General features: G+C 35.3%; 2 protein-coding genes across 14 annotated transcripts in view; both read right to left on the reverse strand.

Moving 5' to 3' along the window:
• The window catches only part of LOC120430222 (putative peptidyl-prolyl cis-trans isomerase dodo), a 277,938-nt gene extending 269,613 nt beyond the window's left edge, over positions 1 to 8,325 (reverse strand). The window contains exon 1 of the mRNA XM_052710276.1: positions 8,322 to 8,325. The gene's annotated coding sequence lies outside the window, so the exon portion shown is untranslated. The remainder of the gene's footprint in view (positions 1 to 8,321) is intronic.
• LOC120425161 (tolloid-like protein 2) overlaps positions 1 to 16,795 on the reverse strand; it is a 349,823-nt gene that overhangs the window by 65,858 nt on the left and 267,170 nt on the right. The window lies entirely within an intron of this gene.

Consider the following 16,795-nt stretch of genomic DNA (forward strand, 5'->3'; position numbering starts at 1 on the left):
TAAATCGAAGACAATTGCATCAAAAAACTCTTATGTCGGGTAGAAAATGTGTTTGATCCCAAATTAACGTCCTTTTGACCAAAAAGACCTAACGTTCTTTTGTCTTTTTGTCTTTTTGTCTTTTTGTCTTTTTGTCTTTTTGTCTTTTCTGTCTTTTCTGTCTTTTCTGTCTTTTCTGTCTTTTCTGTCTTTTCTGTCTTTTCTGTCTTTTCTGTCTTTTCTGTCTTTTCTGTCTTTTCTGTCTTTTCTGTCTTTTCTGTCTTTTCTGTCTTTTCTGTCTTTTCTGTCTTTTCTGTTTATTTCTGTCTTTTCTGTCTTTTCTGTCTTTTCTGTCTTTTCTGTCTTTTCTGTCTTTTCTGTCTTTTCTGTCTTTTCTGTCTTTTCTGTCTTTTCTGTCTTTTCTGTCTTTTCTGTCTTTTCTGTCTTTTCTGTCTTTTCTGTCTTTTTTGTCTTTTCTGTCTTTTCTGTCTTTTCTGTCTTTTCTGTCTTTTCTGTCTTTTCTGTCTTTTCTGTCTTTTCTGTCTTTTCTGTCTTTTCTGTCTTTTCTGTCTTTTCTGTCTTTTCTGTCTTTTCTGTCTTTTCTGTCTTTTCTGTCTTTTCTGTCTTATCTGTCTTTTCTGTCTTTTCTGTCTTTTCTGTCTTTTCTGTCTTTTCTGTCTTTTCTGTCTTTTCTGTCTTTTCTGTCTTTTCTGTCTTTTCTGTCTTTTCTGTCTTTTCTGTCTTTTCTGTCTTTTTGTGTTTAGTTTTTATTTTTGTAGAGTTGTGTTTAAAGACTTTTTTTGCAATACCTATTCCCTTCCTAAACTTTTGTTTTAAAATTTATCACCGATAACAATCCCCTAACAGACAGAAAAAGGGTCAATTTCCGTTCCCAAATCGGGCCAATAACTTTTCTGAGGTGTGTGGTTTAAAGTTCCGAGGTTGTTTATGTAACTTGTCTACCTCTTCCCTTTGCCAATTCCGGTCCACGGGATCGAATTCCTTCTCGCTGGGTTGGTTTTGCGGTGCCAGTTTATTCCCGGCGAGGGATTTCGAAAGGGGCTCAAAAATCGGAAAATGCCTTTTTGCAGGGTTTATTACCGCACACCGACCAACGGGGGTCATCAACTTTTGGCGCGCGGGCAGATAAATCCTTCCCTATATAAAAGTTACGGGGAGGGAATTCCAGGTGGACCATGAAAAATGTGCGTTTTTTTTGTCTTCTTCAGAGGTTTATACTTATCTTCGGCCTAGTTAGTTTGGTTGACTTTTGGTGGGTTGAAAAAGTGTTGAGGCGAAAAAAAGGAGTAAAACCGGAAGAAAATGGCGCACTCGTGAAAAGCGGAAAATTCTTCGCTGATGGTAGGTGTGTGTGTGTGTGTGCTTGATAGTGTATGTGTGAATGTTACATTGACTGGTGCTCACAACGCTGAATAAGAAGAATGGGAAGCTCACCTGGAAAGAAAAAAAGAAGGAAAAAAAGAATGTTAGTCACGAAGGTACACTTTTTAACCTTTTTTAGGAGAAGAGTTTTTTTTTGGTGAGGAATTTTCCAGTTAGAGGAAAATTACTGAACAAGAGGAAAGGGGGGAAAGAAGCAAGCATTCTCCCAAATATGTTAAATGTTTTCACCACTTTGAAGTGGAAGTGAGGGCGGGATTCACTGTTGTCTGTTTGGGTTGTTCATGGCAGGAATGTTTGGAAACAAAAACCAACAGCAGCAGCTACAGCAAAAAAAAAGAGTTTTCACTTGGTAAGCGATGGGCCCTTGTAAAAGTGCCGGAATTTTCATGAGCTGTGAAGAGGGGCTTTTTGGTTGTGACTGCTGCTGCTGCTGCTGGTGTCACCAATTAATTTTGGGATAAGTGGAAAAGTTCAAGTGATTAAGGGGATGTGAGATGAGTTATTATTATTTCTGTGTTGAGAATATTTTGCTTTGATTATTATTTTTTAATTACTGGATATTTTTCTTTTAGATTCATACTTCTTCTCTACAAAATAATTTTGAATAAACTACACTATCTTACCAAACAAATTATTACCATTTTGTGTCTGTAATGCAAAAAAAAAAATAACCTATAAAAAGAATAAATAAACTTCCTTGGTTTATGAGAGTCATTTTAAGTTTTTATCTAGGTTTTATGTTATAATGAATAGAAGAACCAATATGTATTACCCCAGGATATTTCAGTGAAAAGTGGGCCGTTAGAGCGTTCGATATCTCGCCAGTCAACTCAATCGAAACTCTGAAACGGAATTCAATTCGAATCGTTTACGTTTTCCGTTTCAAACGATTCGAATTGAATTCCGTTTCAGAATTCCGATTTAGTTGACTGGGTCGGGGTTACAAACATCTCGGGAAACGGGACTTTTTCATCCAATTTCCTGGGAAATTAAAAATTTATTGAGATTTGTTTTGATACTGATTTTGGAAATAGTTTGCAACACAATTTTACAGGACAACAACTATGAAGATTAAAATAAGTTTGATTGTCAATTAAAAAGGTATTTTTTTTTATTTAATATATTTGCATTCTTAGGGCAATTTTGATGGTGCAAAATTTGCGAATTTTTATGATCTTTTCAATAAAAATAATTTCAAGGCCTACAACAATTTTTTCCTAATTTCATACTTTAGACCAAATTATAGAGTTTTTGAATTATTTATGTAGAAATGATCAGCAAATTTCGCAAAAGTTTAATTTTCTAACATTGAAAATTGGACCAATTGGTCCCGAAATCTCGTGAGTTGAAAATTACAGGCTAAATAGGTTGAACTTTGAAAAAATCATTTTCATCAATTCGAATTCTTTGTGAGGCTGTTTCTCAGAAACTATTGCCGGATTTTCAAAGATTCAGAGAGAATTGTAATAAATTTTATTTGCTATTAAAAAAATACGTGGGTGCTTTTCTAACAAGAAGTATTTTTAAAATGCGAATGCAAAAACTAGATAAAAAAATCTAACTTATTTTCGATCGTAAATTCAATTTGGCTTAAAAAATATTTTTATTGATTTTTTTTGTCCAGGTTTTCGATATTTTACAAAAACGATTTTTTTTCATAAATGCGTATCTTATAAAGCAGATTATAAACCATCACTAGGGTGGTCATTATTTACCCATTGATACTCGGAGGTGAAGTTTGTATGGGAAAAATCGAAAAAATGTATGGAAAACCCAAGTTTCTTACGGTTTGGTCTGCACGGCGCGCTACTTCCATCCAAATATTCCCAAAAGTGAGATTCTTATTGAAAATTTAATGCTCTATAACTTTGTAGAACATACCAAAGCTGTAAAACTCGACCCTGAAAAGTTATTAGCGATTTAAAAAGGTCATTTTTGTATGAAAAACATTTTTTTCACCAACTTTAGTCTCGGGTATCAATGGGTTAATCTCACCCAATTTCGCTCAAAATTTGCACAGATGATTATAATAACTTAAAAAACTGTTTTCAGCTTGTGGAGCAGGGAGTCATTTTTTTCTGGGCACCCTAACCATCACGCACTATGGCTCAAAAGATGTATTTTTTAGTACCCTAAGACATATAAAAAATACGTATTGTGAGAACTTAACTTTAAGTAACTTAACTTTAAGTAATAAAAAGTTGAACAAAAATCCGATTTTTTATCCGAGCACCTATTTGTCTACCTACAACTTTGCCGAAGACACCAAATCGATCAGAAAATCCCTTCTTAAGTTACAAAATTTCAAACATCAAGATACCCATTTTGTATGACCAGCCCCTAAAATTGTATGGAGAATTGTACGGAAAATTTAATGATTAGGGTTAGTGAATTTTCACGATTTCGCGGACAGCGTGAAATTCGTGAAATTTTGAGATTTCCGTGAAATTCCGTGAAATTTTCAATTTTCTAAAATCAATTCTTTGAAACAACAATTTAATAAATATTTCATCCATAAAGGCCTATTAAATAAATTTCATTATCAATCAAACCATCCACATTAACGACCCCAGAGTTTGAACTGACGACCTTTGGATTGCGAGTCCAACCGCCGCCAGCGATTCCACCGGAGTAGGCTTGGTTTGGTGTGTTTTTTTGTACTTATGGCATGGAGACGACTCCTACACCTGGAATGACTTAACGGCCTAACAACCAAGGCCAGGACCGACATTTTACTTCCTCATCCGATGGAAGGTTGCAGCAGATGGGAATCGAACCCAGAATCATCCGCTTACAAAGCGGACAGCGTAACCATTCGGCCACGCACTTCTATAGTATTTATAGTATTAAATTGAAAAGCTCATTTACTGAAAAGTGAATGCTGCTGAATACTTATATGATGTTAACAAAAATTACTAAAAACATGTTCTCGGAATCATCAACTTATCACAAACATGAAAAATATTATAAATCAAAATTGATTGCAGTTATTCTCTTACCAAAAAGTTTATATTTTTACTAATTTTGACATTTTCAGCCAAAACTTAAATTTTCAGATTCCAGTTTGGTTTACTCAAGATTAATTGAATAGTATTATTGATTTTTGAAATCACATTTTGAGAGCATAACAGTTTTTTCTTAGTCATATTAAATTTTTACGATATTTGATTATTAAAGTAGATAATTCCCGTGGAAATTTAATAAATGCCACTTATTTTTGATTTATGTTCTTGTTTTGATATTTTACATAGTTGCAAAAAAATCTACTTGGCAAAATGTCGCAGGAAATTCAAGCCAATAATTATTTAATAATTTTGGCTGGACAAAACAAAAACTTTTCAACCGAACATTTGAAAAATGTAGTTTAATAAGTGGGAATGCACATATGCTCTTCATTTCGTTTCAATATATATATAAATCAAATTTATAATCCAGGTGGAAACTTTTTTGGAAATTAGTAAAAAAAAAATGTTTGCGTCACGTTAAAATTTAGTGAAGATATTTTTTAGTTTATTCAAAAATAATATCAAATAAAGCATAACAAGTAGTTTCTGTAATTTTAACATAAGATTTTCAGAATTATTTTAACGTTTTTCATGTTCCGCGAAATTTCCGTGAAATTTGATGGTTTGAAATTGAGGGCCCCGTGAAATTTGCAATTTTTGAGCGTGAAAAATCACTAAGCCTAATGATTCTGTATAAAACCAAAAAATTAATGGGAAAAAATAGGGTAAAAATAAAACGAAAAACACTAATATGGCTTTATCTCTGGAAATACATTTTGGAAAAGCTTCAAATTATGGGCCGAAGCAGTTTATGGCGTATGTTTTCCAATGGATTTTAGTTTGAAACTGAATTCTTTTAATTTGATAGTGTTATCTGTAAAATTGTCCAAAAAATACATCTAAAAATGGCTTTGACCACATTTATTGGTCGAAAATTGTGAATCGAAAAATAAAATGTTCGTCTCCGACCCCACGGCTACAAATCTGACTTATAAAAATTGTGGGTTTTACGAGCGGTTTTCCAATGATGGAAGACACAAATTTTTAGGAGCGGATACAGACATCGCTCAAGTATTTCAGAAAAAGAGCTCTCAAAAATCAGACTTTGAGTTCCGGGTTTCGGGCCAAAATTCATTCGAAAGAGCGCATCTAAACCTTCAATTTAGTAATAGTATTTTTTCCTGGGACGATTCCTCGCCGTGCACGATTTTTTTAAGATTTCTGAGAAAAGAGTTTTCCCTAAAGCAAACCTTAAACCTTTCTTTTGTAAGAAAGGCAAAAACACTGTCGAAAAATGCTTATTTAATAAAGTTCATTCAAAGAATGAATATTGATTTGTAGCATATCAGTATTAATTCTGAAAAAAATAAGTAACAATGAATGTATAATGTACATTAATATTTAAGTACAGTTAACAGCGATCCTAATTGGAAATTTGGCTATTATGCCAAACAAACAAGATAAATGCAAATTCAAATACTGAAAATAAAACAAGAAAAACATAAAACAAGAGAAGTAAAGTTTTTCGCAGAACAAAAGTGGCTCAAAATGACCTCCTGAACACGGGGAAAATAAAAATTTTTGGAAGAAAATTTGGGCTGTAGAGGGTTGGAGGAGCATCCTTTGCCACTTGGCGTAAAAATCTCCCTAAAAATACTTGAGTGACTTTTTTCTAGTAGAAAATCTCTGACTTTGTTTTTTTTCGTATAAGTGTATCAACTGTTTGAAAAGTTTCCATTCTTAATTGATTAATTGAACAAAATGTTTCAACCCTAAATTTTATTAAAGAGTTCTCAGTAAGATGTGTTCTTAATTTTTGAACAACCATGCGTTTCCTTTTTTTTGATTTCTAATATCTTTTTTCAATGGAAACGCTTGATAGCTAGACATTTATCTCAACTTTGAAATTGATTGCCTCATGATAACTCATGAGATTTGCGGAGCCTTTTTTGTACTTCAAATGATAGCACCCTAATCAACAGTTAATCAGATAAATATCCCCAAAGGTGCGATTTTCCGAGATCATTTTCCTCCACGGGACCAAAAGTGTCACCCATTTCACATCCGTTTTCCGCCAATTACAGAGAGCACCGCTATCGATTTAAATTTTCCCCCATTTTTTTCACCGAAAAAGTACCATCTGTTTACAAAAAAGGAAGGAAAGCTAGCACCAAATTTAAAATAAGTACCCGCCCCAAAATAGATCTTCGGCGCAGGAGAGGGGTTCCGAATTGCTGCTGCTGCCTCTCCGACCCGGCCGGGGTAGATAAAAATAATTCCTTTCCTAGGAAATTTGACTTTTCGGCGAGATCCCAAACTCAAACTTATACACACACCGACCCAACTAAAAGAAGAAGAAGAAGAAAAAAAAGGTAAATAGACACCCAAAAAAGGATGTGAAGAATGAAAGTGGGAGTGATTCACCTAGCAGGAATTAATTTTGAGTTTTTTTTTTATTTTCATTGGATTCAATTTTACAAATTTCTTAAAATTTTCAGTGTTTTTTTTATTTTTCCCTGTGAGAAAAATCATTTACCAGTAAAAAGTCGTATTTCTTTGGTAAAGAGAGTTTTTTTTCCGGTTTCTTTTCTCCAGATGTTTTCCGGAAGAGCAGGAGGCTGGCGTGATGTATTGAACGATTACCTTCTCGGAAAATGAGTGCAAAGATCACGCGCCCCCAACGACACGGAGGGAAAATTTCCTTTTTTTTTCTTCAAAATAATAAGAAAAAAACAGCGCAGCTCGTGGAAATTTGCGCAGCTGAATCAATTCGCCAAGTGAGAAAAGAGCTTGCTGCAACACGCGGGTTCATGAATAATTTTTCGATAAATTTACCCAACGTTTTGAGAATGTGCTAAGTGAAAGTGGTTCCAGCGTTTCGTGCCAGCTCAAGCTCGTCAAGTGGATTTTGGAAGGAATTGTTGTCCGCCCCACCCCCGCAAATACGATTTTCTTCTGGCAGATTTCGCTGGCGTGTTTTTTCTCTCATTTTGATCTCATTGGTTGTATGCAAATAGAATGGAAAATTGTGATGGAACTTTTTTTTTGTCTCGGTGTTCTTACGAAGAAAATTCAACTGGAAAGAATTTTTCTTGGAGCAATTCTATGTCAAATAGGGAATCGGTTGTACCGGACCCTCTCCGATTTCAATGAAACTTTGTAGACATGTTATCCTACGCTTATGTAAGCCATTTTTGTGTATATAGAGCCAGTTTCACTCGATAATGACATTTGAGAAGGGCGTTAGTGTTTTAAATATTTTTGTAATTCGGAATTTAAATATTTCTGTATCTCCAAGCCGTTGCATCGTATCAAAAAGTGGTCAAAGACAAACTTGTAGGAAATTTGACGGGCTTTCCGAAAAAAATACACTGAAAGAAAAAAACACGCCACTTTTATGCAATTTTTTGATTTTTAAGTTTAAAAGTCAAATTTGAGGGTAAGCCCACGATTTTTTTGTCGTTCAAATTTTTTGTGAAAATAGGCCTAAGATGTTACAAAAAGACTCACGAAAAATGCAGGATGGAGCAACTCACATAAAAAAAATACAAAAATCATTTACTGAAACTGTTTTTTTTTTTTAAAGTGCTCTAAACGTCATAATTTACAAAAACCGAATACGAGAGTCGATTCTCCAGACAATTTTACATAAAAGATTCCATATTGACCACCTTCCTAAGTCCAATCCTTGTGAAGTCACAGCGGCTTGAAAAATAAAAATGCTGAAAAATTTGTTTTTTTTTGATGATATTTGACAATTTCTATCTGACAGACTTGAATTTTCAGTCTCGTGAATATGTCTACTGGAAAGCTCGTCCAATTTCCCATAAGATTGTCTTTGACCACATTTCAATTGGAAGTATGGGCTCACAGATATAAGCTTATTGAATTGCTCATAACTGAAAACTGAATATTTTTTTCAGTGTAGTTCAGTGGATGGTAGTAACCTGGATTGTAAATTAGCTCAAATCATTAAAAAAACGAGTTATTTCGAAAAGTGGTCAAAGGCAATATTATGGGAAATTGGACGAGCTTTCCGGTTAAAATATTTACGAGACTGAAAAATCAACTCTGTCATAAAGAAATTGTCAAAAACCATCAAAAGACCATTTTCTTTCAACATTTTTATTTTTAAAACCGACTTAAGACAGTGGTCAATATGGAGACTTTTATGTTAAATTGTCTGGAGAATCGATTCCCGTATTCGGTTTTTAAAAATTTTGACGTTTAGAGCACTTTTCAAAAAAAACAGTTTCAGTAAATGATTTTTGTATGTAAGTTGCTCCATCCTGCATTTTTCGTGAGCCCTTTGTAACATCTTAGGCTATATTCACAAAAATTTTGAACAAAGAAAAATCGTAGGCTCAACCTCAAATTGGACTTATAAACTTAAAAATTTGAAAATCTCCAAAAAGTGGCATGTGTTTTCTTTCAGTGTATTTTTTCGGAAAGCCCGTCAAATTTCCTACAAGTTTGTCTTTGACCACTTTTTGATACGATGCAACGGCTTGGAGATACAGAAATATTTAAATTCCGTATTACAAAAATATTTAAAACACTAACGCCCTTCTCAAATGTCATTATTGAGTGAAACTGGCTCCATATACACAAAAATTGCATACATAAGCGTAGGATAGCATGTCTACAACGTTTCATTGAAATCGGAGAGGGTCTAGAAAAAAGTACCGTAAACTGGGGTCAATCGGGACACATGGGGCGAATTGGGACAGCAGTTTTAACCATGTTGGAGCACAATATTTTGATTTTTCTGGTTGGTTTTGGTTAGAACAGACTCAGGTCAACAAAATGTGTACATCCATTTCCAAATTTAAAAGCTTTAGGTGCTCTAGAAACTGCTGTCCCTATTCAGACTGTAGTCCCGATTCACCCCAGATTACGGTACCTGAAAAATTCCTGTTTTGGGCTGGAATTGCTCCTTATCGTTTCTGGCGTGGACAAACCAATAGGGTGACACTTGAAAATTGATTGACTTCAAGTTGTTCGACAGAATGTTAAATGATATTCTATTATCTTTATTGCTTTGGTTTTACGTGGTTGGAGATGGCAATAACTGAATTTAACATTCAAACTCAAAATTGCAATTTTCAAGGAAATCATAATTTTAAAACACAAAATTCGCAAAAATTCCACGGAGTGTGAAAAATGTTACAATTATGTAAAAAGTCATATGTTAAAATAGAGATATTGTATTTTTTTGCAATAAATTTATATTTGAATTAGCAAACAACTTTTAATTACCGTTATCATTTTGAAACGTGATTTCAATGCTGAATCTTGTATTAATTCCTCTGCTCATTTTAGTCATGTATTCTTGTATTTTTTTTTTAAATCTGATGATTTCCTTAATATTTTTTAATAGGGCGAAACCTCGGGCAAAACAGTTAAGGTTACTTCAGATTGAAAAGTTATAGTGAACTTAAAAAATGATGCTCAATAGGAATATTTGACGAAATCTAGCAGCTTGCAATTGAGAAAAGAGTTATATTTAAATAACAGTTCATATATATATATATATTTTAAAATGTAAGTACTTGATCCAAATGAATACAATACTTGAAAAAGTGTATTGGATAGACGAATATAGTATTTCTCGCGATTCCACGGAAAACCAAAATTTCAAGGATTTCCCGCCTTCCGCGAAATCGTGAAATTTCACTAACCCTACTCATTGCTTAGGACATCTAGAATAGATTTTCATATTCTTCTATCATTCATATTAACTAACTTTCTTACTCACTATCAATTCATCAAGTTCAAATGACACTCACTCACTTAATCATTTATTCACTCACTCACTCACTCACTCACACACTAACAAACTCACTCACTTACTCGTTCACTCACTCAACAATTCACTCACTCTCCCTCTCACCTACTCACTCAGTCATCAATTTAAATTGCTTAAGGTCGTAGAAGGTGTCTTTCACTTTTGGGACAATTACTGTCAATGATGGTTTTAATGCAAGGTCCAGTAATAGTTAATTGAAATGAAAATAAAATCACGACATGTAAAATGCTTCTACAAACAACAAAAAGAAAACCAATTTTTGATTGATACATTCTGAATAAAGATTTGAATGTTTTTCTATAACAAACATGGCCGCCAAATGGCCGATCGGGAATGATGCCTTCCAGAGCCTTAAAAATGTAATTATTACAAATGAGTAAATCGGATTGCATGTTGAATTAAAGTACAGTTCCTCAAAATTTAAAAAAGGTGAAAAAAGAATTGCAGGAAATCAAATTAAAACATCTTTTCTATTGTCTTGATTCATTGTAACATTGTGGCTCCTCAAAATATAAAAAGAAGATTTTTTTATATTTTCTCAAGGAAAATTCATTTAAAATCAATTGTTTCAGATCCGATGTTTTTCTTTTCTTTTTCTATTTGATTAAATACGACGAGTGCTGAAATATCAAGTTTCGAACAATATTTTTGAATATAACTTTCTGTGAAACGCTTATGCAGCTTAAACGTTTGGGCTACAAGTACTAAAAAGTAGAATTTTTCAGCACTGTTTTGCCTTCCTCACATTACTGAGGAAAGGCTATAAAATCACTCGAAAATGAACTTTTTAATTGGACCTCCTAGACCTACCGTCGTTTACACATATCGACTCAGAATCACCAGCTGAGCAAATGTCTGTGTGTGTGGCTGTATGTAGACATGTGTACCGAATCAATGTCACTGGAATATCTCGCCACTGACTGAGCCGATTTTGACCGTATTGGCCTCATTCGATTCGTCTTGGAAATTTATAAGATTTAGTAAAGCACATCAAAAGTTATGCTTAAAAAACTGCTGCATATAAATTTCACAATTTGCAAAAAAGGGTGGTATTTTCATGGAAACCTGCCACAGTTTATATTGTTAGAAAGGTTCTGAAATGACCTTTCTTGTGGATTAAGAATTTTCAAGATCTGACTTACCTATCTAAAATTACAAGCAGTTTAAAAAATGGTCTGAATTTACATAACCTCAAATTGTCGGGTCTGGTCGCCACAAAAAAGCCGTGTAGAGGGATGCCATTTTCCTCAAAGGCGGGGTCTGTATAATCTTGGCAAGAAGTCTGTAGGTGGTCTGTTTTTTTTACTCATCACTTATTTTTATTAGGATCACGTTAGGGGAGATCCATAAATCATGCGGACACTTTAGAGGGGTTGGAGTCACTCTATAAATGAGAGGAAGGCACCAACCACCTAAAGGTGGATTAAGTAACGTTTTTTAAAGGATTTGTAGGCTGTTTCGTCACTTTTTAGTTTCCTTATTTCATAGTTCAGATACAAATGATAAAACTTTTGAAATATTTTTATTGCAAAGATCAGATTTTTTTTCACGTGGAAAATCGGAGCAACAGTTTCCGAAATTTCGTGAGTTGAAAATTACTGGTTTTCCGTGTACCGTCATCAGGGGTGACAACTGGTCCAGACCCAAGTCCTAATAATAACTTACAACTTTGCCGAAGACACATAACATAAAAAACACTCAAAGTTTAACGTTTTGCCTTCCTCACTGAGGTAAGGCTATAATCCTGCTCGAAAAATAAACTTTTGAAAAACAGCTCGTAGACCTATATTCATGTATATCTATCGACTCACTATCGAAAACTGAACAAAGGTATGTGTGTGTGTGTGTGTGTGTATGTGTGTGCGTATTCCCCTCGGTGCTCAAAATTCTTGCCAAGTTTTCTCGGCACTGGCTGATCCGATATGAGTCAAACAAGTTGCATTCGATCTGTTTTGGTGCCCCATTCTGCGCTATTGAATTGTTTGAAGATCCGATAAGTAGTTCAAAAGTTACGTATAAAAAAGTGTCAGAGTTGAGAACCGGATGCTGAAATTTTGATGCCGGATCTCACTTATCTTATCTTGTCCCGCCCGTGTGGATCAATCGGACCGCGCACTGGACTCACAATCCAGAGGTCGCTGTTTCGAATCCCGCAGCGGGCGCTCTAAAATTCTTTGTGTAAATATGGGTATTCGGCGCCGTCGCTCCGTGCCATACTTTCATACACTTAGGAGCCCAGGGCGGCGAAGTCCTTGTAGACAAAAAGAAAGACACTAGTGGTTGGTACTAGCAATGGTGGCCGACAGCTATAAAGTCAACTTCGTTTCGTTCTCACTTATCTATATGAAAACTATGTCCGGATTTATCATCCAAACCATCGCACAGTGGGAAAAATCGAGGCAAAAAACGGACTTAATTGATGCCATTCAATTAGAACTTTCAACCAAGACTTTTCCTATGTGAAAAATTCTGAGGAATCGATTAGTGATGGTGAGAACCCACGGAAATTTGCGTAAGGTCCGTTTAAGGCCGATTTACTCTATTTTTTGCTGTTTTATCAGTTTTAGATATGTTGCTGAAATGTTCAATGCTTTGACATAACTTTTTCTTCTCTCTTCTCTACTCCATCGAAATGAGTTTCAGGTACATTTTGCGGGTCCTCATCATCACCAAGTGATTTCTCGGAATTTTTCACTTAGATAAGACAGAGTTGTGCAAAGCATGGAACATTTCAGCAACATATTTAAAACTAAAAACATCAAAAACTAGGGGACATCGGAATTTTCCGCGGATTCTCACTATCACCAATCAATTCCTCGGAATTTTTCACTTAAGAAAAAGTTATGTCAAAGTATTGAACATTTCAGCAACATAATTAAAACGAATAAAAATAGCAAACAAACAGGGTAAATCGGCCTTAACCGGGCCTTACGCAAATTTCCGCGGGTTCTCACCATCACCAATCGATTCCTCGGAATTTTTCACATAATAAAAGTTTTGGGTCAAAGTTCTAATTGACCGACATCAATTAAGTCCGTTTTTTGCCTCGATTTTTCCCACTGTGCATGGCTGGATAGGTGATTGAAAACCCTTTCAAACAAGTCTAAAACGTTGAAGATCTGGCAACCCTGTCTCATGTTATGACCACTTAAGTAATATTTATGCACTTTTTTGAAGCCGGATCTCACTTATCTGTATGAAAACTAAATCCGGATCTATCATCCAACCTATAGTTGGATAGGTAATCAAAAGATCTTTCCAACGAGTCCAAAACATTGAAAATCTGGCAACCCTGTCTCGAGATATGTCCACTTAAGTGATATTTATGTACTATTTGGAAGCCGGATCTCACTTAAATGCATGTAAACTATGTCCGGATCCACCATCCGAACCATCGTTGGTTAGGTTATCAAAAGACCTTTTCAACGAGTCTAAAACATTGAAGATCTGGCAACCCTGTCTCGAGATATGACAACATAAGTGATATTTATGTACTTTTTTAACCCATCGGCAGTCACGTACGTGTACTTTGTACACAGTTTGTAAGGAAACTTTGTAAGAAAGGCGGAAACACGCGACTTCCCGAAGGTTGCCTGTCCGGATCCATCATCCGACCCATCTTTGGTTAAGTAATGAGTCTTTCCAATGAGTCAACCCTGTCTTAAGTTATGACCGCTTAAGTGATATTTGTGTTTTTTTTATTGAGAAATATATGGAATTTGTGTCCAAACCCATCATATCTCCAAATGTTGGTAAAAAGTGAGGAAGGCACCAACCACATAGGTGGATTAAGATAGTTTTTTTAATTTAAATAAGCGTTTGTTCAAAATTATAGAAAAAAGTTTGAAAAAAATTCCAAGTGTGCTAAACTTGGTTTATGGGGTGCCCATTGCCATATTCTTTTGAGAGAAATTTTGTCTTGTTTTAATTTATAAAAATATTTCTTTGCATACTTCTAGCAAATCTTGACATTTCTTGTATAAACATCAATTGACGTGAGAATGATGGACTTTTTTATTTACGTTTCGTCTTTGGCCCACTTAAATTGTTTTGCTTGATTCGCAATAATTGTTTTTATTAAAAAATGGATTCGCTAATTTGAATGTCTGCTAATTCGAACGTTTTCGAATTAAAAAGCACTTAAACGCCAAAATCAGTTGTCAAACGGCTGATTACGTTTTAACCATGACGTAGTAAATGAACTTAACGCTCTACTGCCCAAATTTTTTTTCGAATTTTTTTTTCCCCGTGTTCAGGAGGTCATTTTGAGCAACTTTTGTTCTACGAAAAACTTTACTTCTCTTGTTTTATGTTTTTCTTGTTTTATTTTTAGTATTTTTATTTGCATTTATCTTGTTTGGTTTATGTTTGTTTTTAGTAGTATTTGGCCTATTCTACCACCTAATATAATTACATTCTGCCTATCTAATTTTTTTCACGTTTTTACAGTCAGTCTTTAAATTTTTTGCTTGTTTTTCACATTTTTTGCTATAGAATGGCACCATCATCATTTAAATTGCAAAAAAAATGCGTGAAAATATAGAAAATGTTACTAAAAAACACAGCCAAAGTTGACCCCTAAAAAAAAACATTTTTAAAAACATTGGCAAAGTCACATAAAACAAGTTAAACTTCCAACCCTGAATTTTTCTAAAATTTTAAGAGTTCTTCTTTACAATGCTTTTTAAAGATCAAAAATCGGTTGGAAAATTGATTTTTGGCGATTTTTTAGATCGAAGCCCGTCTAAAGGCGGGGTTAGGTTGTAGAGGGTTAAAGAACTCAGTGTTCCTTTTTATGAGTGCCTTTTGAGTGGTTTAACAGCTAACATGGCTTTTGTTGTTTGTTGGCTTCGTTTTTGAAATTTTTAACCGGAAAAAGTTGTTTAGCGTTTCCCAACAAGGGTCCATCCATAAACCACGTGGGCACTTTTTGAAAATTTCAAAATTGTTTTCTCCTCTATTGCTCGACGACTTCAGAGCACGTGGTTTCGTGCTTTTGACAGCTGTCAGTCGAGTCAGTTAGCGAGAGCGGATTCGCTAAATCGAATGCAGTTCGATTCGTACGGGAGAATTCGCTATTTACTACAATAATTTTAAAGTTCAACATCATTTTGAAAATACCAACTACAAACAGATAATAATTCCCTTCAGTAAATGTCGGTGCACCTTCGCATGTGTCACTCTCACTTTCACTTGACACAATCGCACAAAGCAGTAAACAAACAAACAAATTCACAATCCCAAACAATGGAGCACGGAAAAGGACCCACCTCCCGGGGGAGGGGAAAGCAGGTAAATTCCGTAATGCCCCCCCGGAGCTCGACGGTTCCGTTTGCTTCGTTGCGCTTTTGTTTGCTTTATTTATGTTGCCTTCCGTTTGCCATTTATTTTTTTCTCTTGTTGTTGTTGTTTGCCACGTCCCGAGGGGATGTTTTTGTTGTTTATCCGGGGTGTGTGAACGTTGGAAAACAAATCTCCCGTCGCCACCCTCGCAATTACTGTCGCCATCTTGACTAGAAAGTGACAGTTTTTGAGAAAATTGAGAAAAGGTTGCTTCGGAATTTTGACAACTGCAATTGTTTTGTAATGTTACGCCCTTTTAAAACGTTTCTCATTTGTTTAGTTGCAGACGACACGTTCCGTCACCATGCAGAACCTAACATCTCTTCGGGGCGTTTGTCAGAAAAGTGCGCACTCTCTCATTAAATTTTAACACGTAACACGTTTAAATCTCGCAAAACGGCCCGGCAGCGCTTAAGGGGAACCGGTTTCTATGGCAAAGAGAGGACGGTTAAGGGGAAACGAAACCCTGTGTGCAATCATGATTCTGCACGGGACGATCGTGAAATTGAGGCGAAAGGTTCGTTATTGTGAATGTGAATACGTTGGCACTTTTTTTTTCTGCGTTGGTCCGTGCATAATTTATATCCGGTCCCAACAAACCGGCGAAAAGTCACGACCAGACCAAGGTTGGTCCTGGCTTTTGTTCCACCGCCGTAGGTTTTTAATTTCTGGTCAAACCGTTTTGTGTGGTGTGAATGTGTGTGTGCTCTGTTGGGAAATTAAAATCTTTAATTAAGTTTGCTGAGGGGAGGTCAAATGAAGCCATTTTGGAGATGAAACGTTTTAAATTTAACAAATAGACTTGTTCTGCACCAAATTTAAAAAAAAAATTTGACAGTTGGCAACATTCACAACATTCCAAGGAAGTGTTGCCAGTCATACATGCCTGAAGCTCTAAACAGGAAGTGAAATCCTCCTGCAAATGAACAACATCAGTGCAGTGGCGCACTTCCTGCCGATAAAGTTCCAAGATACGATGAGTGCTTGATGGACCGTTAGGAAGAGGACACCAAAGCCACTCCATCTGTCTCTAGTTCTCTTGGAAAACGTGTATGTGCAAAGGCTTCCGACGTTGGCATCAACGTCATCGTCATCAGCACCATTACCGGAGGCTTGGCTGATAACCATGTTTGCACGGAAAAGTGCTTTGTTACGCTGCGGAATTCAATAAAAAGGTTGGAATCTCTGTGCTTGATAAAATTTTTAAAATTTACAAAATGACTTTTCAGAAAATACTTAAATTAGAATTTAAAAT

Source organism: Culex pipiens, chromosome 1 (genome assembly GCF_016801865.2).
Source record: "Culex pipiens pallens isolate TS chromosome 1, TS_CPP_V2, whole genome shotgun sequence".
NCBI classification, from domain to species: Eukaryota; Metazoa; Arthropoda; class Insecta; order Diptera; family Culicidae; genus Culex; species Culex pipiens.